The sequence below is a fragment of the Lissotriton helveticus genome, chromosome 9, assembly GCF_964261635.1.
Source record: "Lissotriton helveticus chromosome 9, aLisHel1.1, whole genome shotgun sequence".
Taxonomy (NCBI): Eukaryota; Metazoa; Chordata; class Amphibia; order Caudata; family Salamandridae; genus Lissotriton; species Lissotriton helveticus.
In genome coordinates this window covers 1,141,305,612-1,141,318,526 of record NC_136070.1, presented here as the reverse complement: position 1 = coordinate 1,141,318,526, position 12,915 = coordinate 1,141,305,612, and the positions used below count along the sequence as shown (strand labels likewise).

At 40.2% G+C, this 12,915-nt stretch overlaps 1 protein-coding gene across 3 annotated transcripts in view; it reads right to left on the bottom strand.

The window, feature by feature from the left end:
* ARHGEF3 (Rho guanine nucleotide exchange factor 3) overlaps window positions 1-12,915 on the bottom strand; it is an 800,814-nt gene that overhangs the window by 130,728 nt on the left and 657,171 nt on the right. The window lies entirely within an intron of this gene.

The following is a 12,915-nucleotide window of genomic DNA, read 5'->3' as shown; positions in this document are numbered from 1 at the left end:
TGTATTTTCAGCCTGCCAAACCAGCCAGCTTGTCTCCAAAAACACCGCAGCGTTGGCATCCAAAAAACACAACATGCCCACACCTGTGGTCCTGCTGCCTCTCCTCTTTCCAACGAGAATTAGAAGCGATTTGTCTCTGCTGAATCCTGCTGGCTGATGCTAAGACCACCTCTGTGCTCTGGCTGGTGAATGATGATTTTTTTTCATATCAATAAAGCATAATTGAAAGAACATCTTGCAGTAGAAGCTCTCCTCTAGATGCCTGCCAGATGTCCGCGCCTGCTAGGCATGCCGGGGCTGTGCCACCGAGCACCGTGGCAGGGACTGGCTGTCATCAATCAGCCTGCACTGCAGATAGCAGGCACAGAGGTGCACCGGGAGGAAGGTCACAGACGAGCTACGGGAAACCTCTCTTGAAGAAAACGTTCACCGCAGAAACCAAGCCGCCGCTCCCTTCTTCTGTCTCGCTGCTTTTCCCGCTTTGCATGGCCGGTTTTCTCTATTTTCCCATGGCTTTTATCTCTTCCTGCTTTTTCATTTCAGGTGCTATTGATTTACCCACGCTGCTCTTCTTTCTCCACTGATTTGCATGTTTTCACGTCCGCTTTTTCGATCCTCTGGTTTGCATTGTCTTCCTGCTTTTTCATTTCACGTTTCAATTTTGTCTCTGCTTCCTTATCTTTATTTACATTCTAGTTTTTCCTCTTTGCTTTTCCATCTTGACGCGTTTCCGTTCTCCTCTTTTCCTTGCGCTCGTTTATGTTTGTTGCTCTCTGCTTTTCTATGTCTTCCGGGTTCTGTTTCTTCCTTCTCTGCCTTTCAATCTTCACTTATTTCTTTGCCCTTCATGCTCATCATCGCACATGCTGGCTGTTATTTAAACTATTTTATGTTGGGCTGGAAGTGTGGTGCAGCTGCTAGAGGAAGATAACACAAGCCATGGGGGTAGGATGTTCTGTCCCAAGACATCGCACGCTGCTCCCTTGCCATTTCTAAGCAGAATCCCAGCTGAATCTGTGCCTTGATGTCGCCTCTTATCTTGTGCACGGTGCTGGGCGATTCAAACCTGGCACAGAGAGAAATCAATCCTGCCTGTACAATTTGTATTCTGACCGTGTTCTCGACGGAGGGAAAAAATCATAATTTTCAGTCACGATTTTGGTTTTCAGGCTTTTTTGTACATTGCACCTTTGTGCATACAAAGCTCCAACATTCAAGCTTCAGTCAAGATTTTGACGTCACTTCTAATAAAACGCCTGTTAGCTCCTTCATGCGAGCCTAGTCTGTTTGTCCCATTAGGGTGATCTGGCCAGACCAACATCTCCTTGTTACCTTTGATTGTCCTTACAGTATTTAGGCTCCAAACGTGCATGGTTTATTGGGGAGATCATTTTAAAGGCACCCAGAAGCTGCTTAAGAAAACTGGTGGCCTGCACCTCACAGTGTTGCATAGGGCTATGGCCAGGCAGTATGGACTGCCCGGTATACAACGACTGCTACAAATGTTAAATTGGCATTACAAAGTTGTAGGCTACAGATTACAAAAAAAAACAGGATTAAACCCATCTTTTGCTGGCCCAATTTTGTGGGGAGGCATTCACTGGTCTCCCTGAGACATATGGGTGTGTGTGTGTGTGCCTGTGGGCGCGACTGGGGATTCCATTCACCCCAAAGATAAGCCCATTGAGTCAATTCCAAGAGGTGGGACACCTCAGGTCCACCCTCCACAAAGCAGAGATATCTCTCAGAGGAATAAAAGACACTCACTGCCTTTTCTTGATGTGATGAACATGTTTGGCATCCTATAAACACTGCAAATGGCATTGTTCTGGCTTTATATATGTTATGTTTCATATAGAGTAGACATATCTCAAAGGAGTGACAAAGTGCTCCCCAAATAAAAAAAAATTGTGCCAGGATGTTTAAAAATGAGGTCCTGTACAAAGGACAGTACTGCGAACGGGGTCCAATGGCGTCACTTTATAGAAACCATGTCTACCACATTTTTGGTAGATGTCCCAGATCCACCAAACTCTAGGGCTGACTTTAAATTGAGCTACTCTCAGAACTAAGAGATAGCAGGAATCCTATTCTCATAAAATGAAGTATTAGACAACATACTGAACAGTTGTATTTTGCTTAACACATTGCCAGTGTCAGAAATGTTGCCACCAGGCCACATCTTCGTCTAAATGATTCCTAGCTTTCTCATAAATCCTGTAAGATATCAGTATCAATATCGTCTTCCGTACAAGAAACAAAGCAGCGCCAATGGCGTATTCTTTAGATGTAACTTTTTATCACGCACATGCCACTGTATTACTCTCGCCACAAAGAGATTATCAGAACACTTATGACAGGTTGTGCATTATTCCACCTAACTGCTGCAGCTACCTCCTCCTTTCAGATTTCACATTCTTTTTGCTCAAAGGTTATTTTTGTAATATATACCTAAAAAAATCCTCCTGTTCACTGATTCAGTGGCCCATGTACATGGACATCATAGCAGCCAAATAAAGAACACACCATGGCAATCTGCTTGTATTGGTTTTACCAGGCTTCTTGGACATTTTAAGTCACTTTGGTAAATAATCATCATTGCCAAAAGCAGCATTTTAATTGAACTTGTTGTCAAGTAACAGGACAGCATTTAAGGCCTTTAGTCCTAAGAAGGGCCAAGGGAGGGTATGATACTGAACACTTTAGGACAGTGGATCTCCAAACAGTGTTTCTGTTTAATGTAGGGCACTCAAGACTGAAGAGGGGGCCATCCGATTCATTGTTGATCAAACTTTGAAAATAGAAGACACTCAAATCATCTAACTGTTGCAAACTCAATATAACACACACAAACAGTAGGTTTGTTTGCATATCTTGGCAGATGAGAGAGGCTATGTCACACTCCAGTATGGTTGCAATGACGTCAGTGGGTGGAGACAACTACACAGAGGTAAGATATTTTGCTTAGATACAACTCTTTTCCTTAACCCCAGTGCCCCACGTTTGTCACCCACTGTGGATCTGTGAAAGGCAAACTGCCTTAAGGTTATATGTAACACATAACCCATTGCCGGTGTTCAAGGTAACCACTTTTGCCAAGGGCAAAAATTCCTTTCCTGCACATATCAAGCACGTCTTCCAGTTGTATGATAGATAAAAAAAAACACCTAATGGACTTACTTATTGGCCCACTCCCCTGAAAAATAAGAATACCTTGGCCTGCCAAACTTAAGCCCAGGCTGTAACACAGAAAGCAGATTGTTCTCCGTTTAGAATTGAAAAAGCTAATCTTTCACGGAGTACTAACCCATTACCCACCCACAGAGTGGGCTCGACTCTCTTGTAATAAATACTGTTGCAGTTTTTCATGACAAGCACTTTTTAAAGTTAATTCCGCAAAACAATTTCCAGGTATTGCCTACTCAGCCCACTCCACATGAATTACGTGGAAAGGTTTTGAAAAAATACATATCAATGTCCAAATTTTATCATGCAACTTGTTGTTGCAGACAACTCATATGTCTTTAAAAGACTGTGTTAAAAGTAATGGGTAGTCTGTTTTAAATCTATATCCTATGATGTGGGAAGTATGCTCTGATGGCCACACTGCAGACATTGAAGCCAGATTTTGGTTTCACATTCCGGTTTCAGCACATGACCACAAAATAGTGGCGTTCTGGGCAACTCGCTCAATCACTGATGCTAAGAATTGTAAATATATGCAATGTGCAAATCTAACTTCATAATTTTATTTATTTATTTTATTTATTTTATATATTTATAAAGCGCCCGAATCACCCCATCAGGGGTATCTCCGCGCTATGACTGCCATTACTAACCAAGGAGAGACGAATCAGAACAGTGTGGTTTTCAGCAGTTTTCTAAAAACCAGGAAGTTAGTGCATTGGCGTAAATGAATTTGGAGTTGGGTCCAGTAGAGTGGAGCTAGGTGGGTGAAGGATTTGCTCCCATGCAAGCTTTTTTAAAACGTGGGATATGGAAAAGAGCTTTGGACCCTGACCGGAGGGGACTAGATGGCATATATCTGGTCAACTTATCTGTCAGATAGCTAGGACCCAGATTGTTCAAAGATTTGTAAACAATTCAACAGATCTTAAATGTAATCTTCCGCACCGGAAGCCAGTTACAGTTTTTGGAGTAGAGGAAGAGAAGCTTTTCTGGGAGGGGCATTGGTCACCAAGCGGGCCGCCGTGTTCTGGACTACCTGTAGTATTTTTAAGGAGGTTTCCTTAGCTGAAATCAGCAAAGCATCGCAGTAGTCCAGGCGGCTTAAGACTAATGCCTGGATCAGGGTTTTCCACGTAGCGAGTGGCAGGAGAGGAAAGACTCCTTGAAGGAGCCTGAGTGTTTGAAAGCATGCACCAGCAGTAGTGGTGGCATGCTCACCCAGTGTTCATTTTTGATCTATACGGACTCCTGTTTAGGAGTTGGGGCAGGGTCTAGTTCCTCATGCCACCATCTATGGGACCACCTCACCTCTGCTTCTCCAAACAACATTATTTCTGATTTTACTGCATTAAACTGAAGAGAGTTCTCTCTCATCCAGTCCGCGATGACTTTCATACCCTCCGAAAAGGTGGTCTGAATGTTGGAGTTGGCTTTGTCAAAGGAGAGTAGAAGTTGGGTGTCATCGGCGTAGGAGATAGGAATGAATCCTAAATTCCTCAGTAATCCTGCGAAGGGAGTAACATAGATGTTAAATAGAGTAGGGCTCAAACAGTAGCCCTGAGGTACTCCCTTGTTTACTCTTGTGGTCTGCGAGCGAAAAGGGTCCATGTTAATAGGCTGGGTTCTTCTATCAGACAGGAAATTAGACATCCATTTCAAAGCATTCCCTTGGAGGCCTAGATCTCTAAGTCAGCTGAGTAGGGTCTGATGGTAGATGGTATCGAATGCTGCAGACAGGTCAAGCAGCACCAAAAGTACTGCTTGACCATTATCCGCCATCATTCTGATGCCATCAGTAACTGCCCATCATAAACTGAAGAACTCCCTCAGGACCTATATTTCTTTTCTATTAAAGCAAACCTGTATACAATTTGGGCTTGACAAAGATATAATCATGTAAACAAGACTTACAAGATAAACGTTATCATTGTTATTTATTTGCTTTTTAGTACATTTTTATATGAATATCAAATAAAAAATTCATTTCTTTTTTCTTATTTCTCTTTAAAACTTTTTTTAACATATACACTTTTTTGTAACAATACTGTCACAAAAGGTTCAAGAATACAAAATACTATACTATCAAATAGCCCCCAAAAGACAACATTTAACATATACCAAGATCACACAATACACAACTCATACAAACTCATACGGACTCATACATCATTCAAAAAAACACATCTGAAAAAAGGGGAGACTAAAGAATATACAATATCCATGAACAAGTATGTTCAACAGGGTCTGAACATTGGGTCAACGCGCGTTTCGGTGGCAAAAAAAAGGAATGGAACGGCCACCTTCTTCAGGACCTTTTCAGATACCCACAAGAGTCACAAAACGCAAGGGGGGAACAACTAATAAGGATGGACAGTAAACTGTTGGGAGCATGTAATATCACGTCTTATTATAATTATCTGTAAGTCTAGACCAATATGATATAGTATCCAGTGAAAGAGGACACCGTGTTAACGTAGGGACAAAGTCCCAATACAGCTCAGATTTCTATTTCCTTGGAGTTTGCATGTGCAAATTAGTTTTGTTTTTGAAGTATAAGTAACTGCCGGTTACACCGGGTCCAACAACTTCCAACTAGGTGGAGTATCAGTAATTCACTCCTACCAGTGCATTGCAGAAATTAATCAGAAAGGTCTGATGTCTGTTAATATGTAGTCTGCAGATCTCTAGCCCGGGTCAGAAAAACTGCCACCAACACAGACTCTGTACTATGTCTGGGTCGAAATCCTGATTGAGAGAGATGGAGACAGTTTGAAGATTCGACAAATTCAGACAAGTGCTTGTTAATACGCACTGTTACTATCCCCTGCCTTCTCGTCATCATACCATGGTTTCTGTAACTGGGTTAGAAGCAGACTCCATACAATGCATACTGTTTCTTTGTATTGTACCAATTTTTGAGATATGTTTTACACCAAATTGTTCTAGGCAAAGTGTTCAACTGCTCTTCATAAATTAATTAAGTTTAACATAAAATACATTTAATAAAAACAAGATAAAAAAAACTCTTTCATAATAGCTACGATCCCTGTGGGACACTGTTGTGGAGTCGTCGTCACATGATTGAAATAGAATTATATAATACTAACAAAAGTCAGAGTTTGTAAACACAACTCAGAGGAGTAAAATTGTCTAAAGGTCATCCTGATGAACAGCCAAGATGACGTTTAATAAAACATCATATGTGCACATAACACACCATCATATTTCCACACTACCAATATCATATGCCACCATTATATCTTAACACGAGCAACAACGTACTGCGACGCGCACAGCATCATAACCCAGTATACCGAATAGTATACAAGATCCAAACAAAAAAATCATAATGAAATTCCATAAAAAAGCTTAAGATGAAAAGAAGATAGGGTTAACTAATATGCTAACAGTTGCTTCACTATGAAAACACAAAAAGTCACAAAATTCATGAATAAACGTGCTACCTTCACCTCGTTCACACCCGTGCCAAACTAAGTAACCCTTAATGTCCACTTTATGTCTGGCACTGACTCCCAACAAAGTGGGTACAGGTGATTCAACTTGAGGTGACACACTATTCAAAACTAAAAGCACAAGTATAATTTATTAAATGGGCACTTAATTTTTCGAGCGACTTTTAAAATATGTAATACTTAGACAGCCTGGAATTTCCAGGATCCTCAAGTTTGAGCATATCAAGATCTGCTTGGTAAAGTTGGGATGTGAACACCTGTGGACTAATCTGGGAGCTATGACCAGTGTGTCAAAGGCTGCACTTAAGAAAATTTACTGGAGGAATATAGAAGAAGAATTGAGCAGGAACAGGAGTTTGGGCACCTTGACACTGGTCTTCCTTTTATTTAACACCTTGAATGCTACAGCAATTCTCCCTTGGTGCTGAACTCCCTTAAATCCCTTTGTTCATGACGAGCTCAGCTTGCCATGAGCACACGAGCAGTGTACTGCATGACGAGCTGAGCTCGTCATGAGCATGAAAGGGTTAAAGATATCTTCCTTATGGAAGAATACATGGACTCCATTGAACTCCCACTGGCAAAAAACCTGGAAATTAAATTTCGTTTCAGGACCCTACCATTGCACACGTTCACTGCTAAATGGGGCAACATGACATTGACCCAGACTGGACCTGCCCTTTCTGTCCCCAGACGAAGGAATGTATCGATCACATATTATTTTTCTGTCAGCCTTATCATATCTACAGGAAGAAGTAGATACTACCACTCTGTTGGGGTACGGGGATTGGGGACTTCAGGGTTGTTTCTAGAATCCTCAGATCCAACACACAACATCCTTGATAGTGTTTGCTCTGTCCCACTTTTTAATAGGGGTATGGCGAATGAGACAGGGCAGTGTGGGGCCCTGAGAACTGTCCTGCACTGTCCATTGTTGTTGGCAACATGACCTATGCACATTTTTTACCTCCACCCTCTAATATATTGGCATTCCCTAATGAGGCTCCAGCCTGTTTTGTGAAACTTTATGATTAGCAATGTTTATTGATTAAGCTGCTACTTGATACAGTGATAAAATTGAGGGAAAAGTACAAAGCTAAAGCTACAAAATTAAAGAAACAAAAATTAAGAGATCCTGAATAAGCTGTAATGTGGAATAATTAAATATAATAGGGTTAATTTAAGTAAGGAAGGCTCACTTGTTTCATAATATTTACAAACTGGTTAATATTACCACAATCGGTATTCTTTGCATAGTATAAGTAATCCATTAAGGCATCATTACCTGTTATTTGTTGTCTTTATTATCCTTCAGATTTTTAGGTTTCAGCTACTCACATCTATAACTTTAGACCTCATATTCCCAACACGCAGAATGAACTTTGCGTCAGCCCCTTGCTCATGACTGGATGCTTTGTTGTCTAACTCACTTCCCTGCTTCCTATGCAGTGGGTTTCCTCCAATGGAGCATTTCAGTCTCACATTGTTCTGAATGGATCAATTGTATCTTTCTACTTCGTCGTGTGCCCAGCAGCTGCAATGTGTTGCTGGCCACTGCTTTCTTAAATGCAATTTTGCACACATTTAATTCTTTTTTTTTTAATTGACTTTTCCAAGGACGGGCATTCATCATGGAGGCTGTGTCATGACTCATTCCTTGAAAAGTTGCCTTAGTGTGTTTCAGAGTAGCCATCATTGGAGTTCCATGAACAACATCTTTCCTCTCAAGGGGCCCTTAAACCAGCATAAGGACGAGTTCTTAGCACTCCACTGTCACACTTGAGAAAGAAACATCTTTTAAAGGTAATTTTCTTCTCCTATTCTATGAATCGGAACAAAATATGTGCTTTACTTAATTAAGCGAGCTATACCTTGACTCTCAACAGGGTTCCAAGCAAATAGCACTTGTTACAACACATATGTTTACAACGCACGCCATTACAACGGAAGTCGTTACAACAATGCGTTCTTACATCGCATGCCATTACAACGCAAGTCATTACAGCGACTTGCTGTAGGGGGGGTGCTGGAGTTTGGAATAGTATAATTTACTAATTCAACACCAGTGTGTGCAACAATAGGGATGGTGTTGGATTGAAAATCCAACAAATTCAACACCTTCTGCCCCCTACAGCAAGTGGTTGTAACAACTTGCGTTGTAAAGGCACTAGGATATAATGCCTACCTTGTAATGGATGTTTTCCTTCCAAGCCCACGAGTATAACTGCTTCACCAATTATCGTTTTTCAAACTATGATGCAGACCTGCACTTGCACTTTCAGACAAAAATGTTTGTACCAGGTTCTTTTAACACAATGCTTACTTTGTTTTGATAAACATGGCTCTTAAGGTCCTGTAGAGTCCCTAGAAGAAATAAGGGTTGATTCACATCAACACCACACTACGTGGACAAGGCTAACTAGGACTAATCGAATAGAGGTCATTTATCACCTAAGAACTTGTTTTGCTCTTGATGATTAAATGTTTGTGTATACCCCAGGACAACATATAGAACACTGGAACATTAGAACTACAAACCCACCGCAATTTCATAGGAGAGTTTTTCCATAATATCTTCTCAAATTGTGATTTGCGCACACATAAGCATATTGTTGCTCTTCAAGTTTTCACTGTGGCAAAACAGACAGGGAAGGTATGTTTATACACATCCATGGCAGGAATTACACCTCTCCTGCATTTTAAGGACCCTATCCCTTTTGTTAGAGTTATTAGGGGGGTGATCAGGCATCACCTGTGCCACCCTGCATGTAGACGTTGATTGTGAAGCATGCGCGAGCATGCCTCATGTCACGGAGCGATCGTCTTGGAATGAGTTTCTTTTAAAGGAAAACCATATCAAGATTTCACTATATGCATGTAGTGCGTCTTCATGCATGTTTTTGTGTCCCATTCCAAATAAGCATGAGCTTTGCTATTTAAATCAGAGACCTATTATTTTTGCCAATGCTTGTATTCATTAACCTTTTTATTGCAGTTTGTTTTTGTGAAACAAAAAAAGTGACAGCTGGCGGCATTTTGAATTTTTATCTTGCATATATGTAGGGCTCCCAGTTTTCCGTTTTCACTTTTTTTTACAGATAAATACAGACAGAGAACTACTTCTTTTCATGTGTATTTATTTTTAACTGCAGAAAAATACAGAAAATAGGCCTTCTTTGGTTGATTTTTTCTACTGTCAATCATGAGTGCCAGGTCAGTACGTGTACAGACTGAGAGTCAGAAGAAATTAAAAAAGACATTAGATTAACTAATTAACTGTAATTTAGTGTTATCTACAGTTGTTTGTGCTATTCTACAATGCAAGGGTTTTCAGATAATGCTATTGCACTGTATACAGCTGAAACCTTTTGGACATTCAAATGCGAGTATACATTTATCAATTAAATAAATGTGGAAAAATACCCATTGCAGCTTCATTTCACAGAAAACACAAATAAAAATGGATAAATACAGAAAAAATGAGCTACAAATAAATATGGGTAAATACAGACAGAAATGTCAAAAAAATAAATACCATAAAACCGGTAACCCTAAATATAGGATACAGGTGCTTGATGAGAATACAAATGCTCGTGTTGGCTTACCACACATTCAGTTTTCCTTTTAGACCCTTCCTCCATCTAGGTGGGCCCAATAATGCGTCTACATCCATCATATCAGTTGCTGTTTCAGGGACATTCACTGACTCAATTGACCAGTAGCTACAGAAGCATACAAATGTGTAGGGCTTCTTTCCACTAGGTGACACCCGGACTTCCTTTCAGAGCTTTAAGCTCTGGCTTTTGAGACAGCTTTAGTTGTTGCTCCAGACTATTTTTTTTTTCAAAACTTCATACATAATATACATAAATAACTGGCCTTTTGCCTAGTGGGCTTCATCCACTGGTCTGTTACATTGTCATTCACAATTTGCTTCCCCCCCACCACAACATGAAGCATGGGGCAGAGGGTCAGCCCACTTTACTGATTGGCTTACTTCACTTTGACTGCCCAAAGCCTGTGCACATTGTTGACTTATGCCTTAAAACAGCTTCCTTCTCTTCAGTGACAAAGCTGGTTCAAGTTATGCTTGCCTTATTTTTTTTGTTTTTTATAGTAACTTTAAATACTGACTATTTCTTTTGCTACACTTCAGGTAGCCTGCTAGACAGTTATTTATTTTCCCGTCTCCATTTCGAAGTTGGTGTTAATAAGTGTTTAAATTACTGGCTACCAGTTTGTTTTTTGGTATCTTATCTGTACATGACTGCTATCCTAATATGCTTCTGATTATTATATTGTTCCCATTAGTCTGTTTAGTCACCCTCCTGTTGCCCCTACCTCTGTGAAGCGCTCTGATATCTGTAAAGATCTTGTTCGCGCGATATAAAACTTTGAATAAATAACATTATAGCTTTGTGTTATGTGTAACATTGTAGATCCCTGCAATTTGAGTGCTGGGTTAGGAGGCACTTTACTATTGTCTACTTCACAAATAATAATGAAACATATAGCACCAATCGAAAAGCTGGTTAGTTAAAAACATCACTAATATAACAGCCATACAAGTGAATGATTTTAAAAGTAATATTTATATTGCGAGCATAAGGTAGGTGGCAGCACTTTCTTTTTTTAAACTTTTTTTTATGACTTAAGCATACAATAAAATAATTTCTTTAAACACTTCAGCTTTCCCAATTTGAACATACTGGCTATACTAATGCTCGTTTAAAAAACAGGGCATGGGGTTATACTTATACCCCATTATTATTTTACTGTTGTTTGTATAACACGTATCTACCATTGGTATGGTCTTGTAGTTCTGAGCATTTTATTTCATTCCGAGAAATATACACCGAGGAAGACAGGGCATTTCACCTTTTTGTAATCAACGGGTTTCTTTATATCTGCTCGTTCTGTTATATTTTTTCAGTGTCCCACTACAACGAAAAGGAACTCTCACAACAGGACCCTACAGAACATGCTTTGCTTTTCTTCTGTGTAATGTAACCTCAGGTCATGCTAAGGCCTGTCTTCCTTTCCAATGTTTTGTATTCGTGCCCAGATGCAATCCTATAGAACCATCTCCTTCTGAAACTGTCTCTGGTACAAAGTGTTGGTAAAATTCCCATTATTGAAGTTAAACAATAGAGGCTTTCCCACTCCAGTATAGTGGTGTTAGGAGAAGTTTTGTTGGTACCACTGCTGAAGTGAAACGAGTCAGTATAGGAAGAAAACACCTCTCTCCTGCATCTTTTTATTTCTCAGTGGCAGCGCAGGGTCAATAAAAGGCAGGTCAAGCAAAGGGGATTTTTGTTTTTTAGATTTTGCTGGCGCTCTTGTAAAAATCACCACATTTTTATAAAATTCCCAACATTGAAATATTTTTGCAAATCATATAATTTTAAAATCATGGTGAGTCTATAATGGAATAAGACATGATAAGAGTCATGTGTCTAAAATTCACCACTCAGCGCAACCTCTGTAAAGAATTTAGTTAAAGGTCAGCCTCAGTACCTCAGGTTTCAACAGTATCCTGAACCACATTTGGCACACCTAATAAAAACACAATGGTAAAATTAACTCCGGAACAAATGTATATGCAACCAGGTGGTCCCTAAAAACACCATACCCATCAGTAGGCACTGATTTGGACAGTCGAAGAGACATTTAACCCACGTATCCTGCTAATGATTGAATCGGATTTAGCTGTCAGCACCCCACAACAGTTGTGTAGTGGGACACCTTTTCCAAAACCAACCCTTATCTGCATTTTCACATCAAAGTATAGATATCAACGCAGCATCAAACTGAGATAAATTAAAGGTTTCTTCAGCTTATTATCTTTTAGTACATTTAGCTTTGTAGAGTGCCTCCTATCCAAGAGTTGGTATTTAGGTCTGCCCAGGTCTTTCCAGTTATATTTATTTCAGACAGACTCCTGCTCCACTCCAACCATCACATGACCCGTAGATTTCAAAGAGTTCACAACTTCACTGTCCAAAGCCCTAAACGCCTCCTCTCTTCTGTGACACCATACAATTCAGGTGCTCGACAACTAAGCTACAGGTCTGTAGTTGTAGTATTGGACGGGTTCTGGCCAAGTCTTCTTTAGGAGGGGATATAAGAACTTCCCTTTCCAGAGAGGCTTGCACACACCAATTGCATGACAGAGACACGCATGGCTGAACCATGCATGCCTCTACAACGCGGACCCAACCACAAATGCGTCTTAACCGTGATTTGTTTACCA